Raw genomic sequence first — 5,570 nt, 5'->3', positions numbered from 1 at the left:
CCCAAGGTGGCCCCTTGCAGGACTAGGGCAGTACCCAGGAAGGGTGTGTAAGAAGAAACCTCATGGCCCATCATCAGGACCTAGGGGAGCGCTAGCATCCACCATTTCTTGGGGCCTTCCCTCCCCAGCCTTGCACTGAGGGGACTTCTTGATATTGGTGTTTATGCAACTGACCAAGATTGCTCCTCTGGGCTTAGCCTAAGTGAACTGAGCAGCATTCCTGGAATCCATGGTTTAAGAGCAGAGATAAGAGGACAGGACACCACTTGCTAGCTAAACCATCTCTTCTAGACCTTATCTCTGCCCAGACACCTTTGTCCCCTGAGGCCACTGCAGACTGAAGAGGTGCAGTTTGGGCTGTGAACCTGAAACCCACACTCACTTCCAGGGAGTTCTCCTTCTTCCCCCCTCTACAAACTTCCCTCAGGACCCACTGAGCAAACCTCCCCTCAAAACAGCTCACCTTTTACCATCCACCTTCTTCCGTATTGATAAAGCCCTCATCACCCCAGGCCCCCAGACCCCCAAGCCAAGTATTCAAGATGGTAGTTTAAAAAGAGCCTCTATTCCGGTAAGCTGAGATCCTCTGTATTTACCTGTCTGTCTCTCCAAAACTGGGGACAGCTGTTTGTCCTGTATCCTCACCTTTCTTATGGATTCAAGAAAAGTCCTTTTTTTTTTTTCAGTTTTTTTCAGCTTTTTACTTATTGTTAGGATTGAGTGGTAATTACCAAACTACTTACATGCATAACCAGAAAACGGAAGTCACTTTTTTTTTTTTTAAAAAAATTTTATATAGATGAGGCATTTACAAGGTTCATAAATCAAGAGCTATAAAGAGTTATATAATGAAAGTTCTCTTCTGATAATAGCAGACTAGTTATCTCCAACCTACCCTCTTGCTGAGAATAGCTAAAAAGGCAAAATATAATATATTTTTTAAAATCGTCTTAGAAGCATCAAAGAAGTTGCCAAATGATGAGGAATTGTTGGGGTCAAGGAGAACCCAGAGAGTTAGCCAAATCATTGTAAGCCATGTTTGCCTTGAGATCATATGCCTGGGTAAACAACTGCAAAGCCATCATGAACTCCTGGTTGCCTCATGGAGCCAGGGAAAGGGAACAAAAGTCAGAGCCAAGAGCTCACCAGTAGGTATTCTGGTTAAAGCAGGCTTCACTATGTCTTCATAATGATAAACGAGAAATCCATCAGCTCTGGCACCAGTTTACAGCCCTCCTCCCTGTCATCTGAAGCTCTAGGCTGTCTCAGGTCTCTAACTTGGATTAAGGTGGTCCTAGACAGGAAGGAGCATGTAGGAACCTGGTCCTAGACAGGAAGGAGCATGTAGGAACCTGGCAGAAGCAAGAAAGATCTATTGCAGAGGAAGATAACATCATTCTAGGTATAAAATTATTCCTTGAAATAATTTTTACATACCGTCTACCAGTCTTTAATCAAAAATAATCAGGCACATAAGGAAACAAGAAAGTGAAAACTTACAGAAACAGCAGACAACAGAAATAGACCACCCATCTCGAAAAGTCAAAAAAAGGAACAGCAAAATAACCCAATGAAAGTAGAAGGGAGTAAGAATAAAGATCAGAACAGGAATTAACAATATAGGAAACAATCAAAAGAGGGAAATTAAAAAATTAAAAGTGGTTCTTTGGAAAGAGTAATAAAGTTGATAAACCTCTAGCTAGACCAATCAAGAATAAAAGAAAGCATACCTAACATTATAAATTGAAAAGCCACATCATTACATATTCTATAGACATCATAAAGACAATAAAGTGATATTATGAAACTTTTGTCAATATGTTTGAAAATTATATAAGATAAATTCCTAGAAAAACACAAACTTACTTAAATTGACACACACACAAAATAGAACTCTTTAACAATCACGGAACTATAAAATAAATTGAATCAGCAGTTTAAAATCTTTCCACAGAGGAAACTCCACACTGTATGTAGTCCCCATCTTATTTTATGAGACTAACAAAATTGTGCTATCAAAATAAGACTAACATAGTTGCAGGCCCATCTAACTCAAGAAATACAGATGCAAAAGTCCTGCACAAAATAAAAGCAAACTGAATCCAGCTATATATATTATATATATGGAAGTTGGGTTATACTAGAAATGTGAGATTGGTTTAACACAGAGCTTCTCAACCTGTACACTATCAATGTTTGGAGCTGGATAATTCTTTGTTGTGGGGGACCTTCCTGTTCATTGTAGGATGTTTAGCAGCATCATTGGCCTATAGACACTAGTAGTGCCACCACTCCCATTTGTGACAAGCAGAAACACCTCTTGATATTGCCATATGCCCCCTGCAAAACTGTCTCTGGTTGAGAACCACTGATTAAGATTTTAAAAATCAATCAATATAATTCCCCATATTAATGATTTTAAACCAAAACTCATATAATAATTCCAATAGATGTGGAAAAATATTTTTTAAAGCTAACATCCAGTTATGAAACAAAGCACTTAATGAGTAAGTCAGGAAAAAGACAGGTACAGTAGGGCAAAGACAAGGTCTCCTTTTTTTATTTTTAAACAAAAAGAAATTTACTGGTTCAGGTAACTGGGAGGTTCAAGGGGATGACATTAATATTAGGAATGACTAGATTCCAAGCCTCCAACAGTGTCAGCAAGACACTGCCTCTCTACTAGTTCTGCCTGTTGATCTATTCTCAAGTAGGCTCTCCACACGGTGAGGGATGGCCGCCAGCAGCTTAAGACTTTCCCTTCTGGACTGAGTAATAATTCGCTATGTGATGTTTCTAGCAAAGTCTTCATGGTGACTTTCATTGGTCAGGTCTGGCTCATCTTTTGAGCTGGGGTCAGGGGTCAGGGAATCATCTAACCCATGCAGATGATTCCCCAGAGGAGTAAAGATATTGTTTCACCAGAAGAAGAAATGCTGAACAGGCAACACGACAGATGTCCAGTATAGAGAAACTTTCCAAACTTTCCTCCCACGGATGAGAACTATATAGTTTATGTTTATGTGGCCATGTGTTTAGGAGTGACTTAGCTGAATGGTTCTAGCTCTGGATTCTCATGAGGTTCAGATGGATATTAGCCAGGGCTGTAGTTTTCTTAAGGTTTGACTGTAGCTGGAGAATCTGCTTCCAAGGTGGCTCATTCATATGACTATCGAGTCTGTGTCCTTTGTTGGTGGAAGGTCTCAGTTTTTCACTGTGTGAGCCTCTCCATAGGGAGGCTTGAGTGTCTTCTTGAAATGACAGCTGGCTTTTTCCAAGCAAATAATTAAGGAGACCAAGGAAAAGCTGAAATAACTTTCATGACTAGCTTTAGGTATCATCCATCATTACTTCCACAACTAATTGGACATATAAGACATTCTTTCAATATTGAAAGGGACTATACAAGATCATCAATACCAGTAGGTGAGAATCACTGGGAAGGGACAAAAATAATAAAAGAAAATAGAAGAAAATTCTCTAGATGAGAAGTTCATGAGGTTCTAGATTCAAGGGCTCTTTAAGTTTCTAGCACGATGGATTAAAATAGATGTTCAATGCATATCATGAAATTTTAGAACATTTAAAGTCAAAGAAATCTCAAAAGATTCTGAGGAGGAAAAAAGTTGTCACATAAAATCTTTAGAATCAGAATGACTTCATAATTCGCAAAGGCTGGTTTATAAGATGAAATATAATGAAGCACTGTGTTTAAAATTCTGATGAAAAAATTACTTTAAACACAGAAATTTATACCCAAGACAAACCATCAATCAAGTTTTAGTGTAGATCAGAGACACTTTTATATATTCAAGTTTAGAAAATTGTCTCCCACCCATCCTTTCTCAGAAACTTTGGGAAAACAGAAGATCCAGGAAACAAGGGATTCAATACAAGGAAGAGAAAAAGGAAATCCCCAAAATGATGGAAAAAGGAATTCCAAGAACAACAGCTATGCGCCCAGTGCAAAGGGCAAAGAGAACAGACTTGAACAGGTCAGAAGACTCAGGAGATTGTTCTATGCAAAGGTTGAATTGATAGATCAGCTAGTGTATTTGAACATATTGAGAGATTTACACAACTGGGAGAGAGTTGGAAGATGAGCTAGTGATGCATTCATCAAAAAGTAAGAAAATAGATAAATAAAAAACAGATAAAATTCTAGAGAATACGAAGCACACTGCAGGAAAGAGAAAGGAAAGTTTACTATATGTCTTAGCTGGAACTGGCATTTACAAAGTCACAAAAAAATATAAACACAGAATAGTGATCTAACCAAATTATGATATAACTGTATTGGGAGGACAGAGGAATGAAAAGTTCATGTATGTGATAGGGCAGGCCAGGGCTTAAAAGAGAGCTAAACCCTCAGAATCCATAGTGAGAAATCAATAGATAATATCTAGAACCGAAAAATCAATAAATAGCAGTATAAGCATGTTTCTTAGAGATACCGAAAGAATCACTACAGTTGTTGAAACCAGTTGCCTCTGGGTAAGAGCAATTAGAGGAGGAATGGAGAAAAAGGTGCTAATTTTCGTAATGAGTCTTATAGGCTAGTGTAATCTTCCAATTATGTTCATGTAAATTTAATCACAATAAAACTAAAGAGAGGATTCTGAGAAGATGGCAAAGTAGAAGCACCAGGACTGTGCTCCTCACCCAGAGAAAAATTGCACTAACAGAATCTGTCTGATGTAGCTATTTTGGAACTTTGGAGTCCACTGAAGGCTTGCAACTTCCAAGGAAAGGTTTGGACAGTAAATTGCTGTTAATTTCAATCAAGTTCAGCTCTTAGCACTGTTGCAGCTACCCATCCTCCACCCTCAGCCCCATGTCAGGCAGCTGAGCACGTATTTCAGGGGAAGCTTGCATGAAGTTTGTGGGAACCAGGGTAGACAAAAAGGATCCTGTTCTCTAAACGTCAGGGACCTGGGCTCTGATAGCTGACTGCTGCTTCTGATCGCAGCAGTACAAAGAGGCCTGTGGCCTTCCTTGTTCCATCTCCTCCCATTGTTGCTAGCCACGCCCCCTCCATCTGAAGCGACTTCCAGGGCATATAAAAGACTGACGTCCTCTTATTCTTCCCTTGTAATTTTCTCCTTTTCCCCTCTTGGGCACCAGACATTAAAGACTAGGATATTCACAAGCAACTACACATATGGGAAAAGTTAGAAAGTGACCGCACATGCCCAAGGAAAGGTGCATTCGAAAAAGACTTGAGAAGACCTTAAGTTTACACCTCAGGCAGATCCGTGGCAGAGACCGCCTACAATAATAAAAAGCCAAAAACAATACACAAAAACAGTAATAAAAAATTACAGCAAATCCTAGAGAAGGGGGAAAATCTGTCTAGAATTATCACATTATTAGATCTAAATATCCAATTTTCAATAACAAAAAATCATGAGGTATACAAAGAAACAGGAAAGTATGTCCACTCAAAGGAAAAAAATAAATCAACAGAAACTGTTCCTGAAAAAGACCTGACAGATCTACTAGGCAATGACTTTAAAACAATCAACTTATAGGGACTTAAACATCAAGAGAATATGTAACGCAAGTCAAGA

This window comes from Pteropus vampyrus, unplaced genomic scaffold (assembly GCF_000151845.1).
Source record: "Pteropus vampyrus isolate Shadow unplaced genomic scaffold, Pvam_2.0 Scaffold66, whole genome shotgun sequence".
Lineage (NCBI taxonomy): Eukaryota > Metazoa > Chordata > Mammalia > Chiroptera > Pteropodidae > Pteropus > Pteropus vampyrus.
This window is presented reverse-complemented; position numbering follows the sequence as displayed.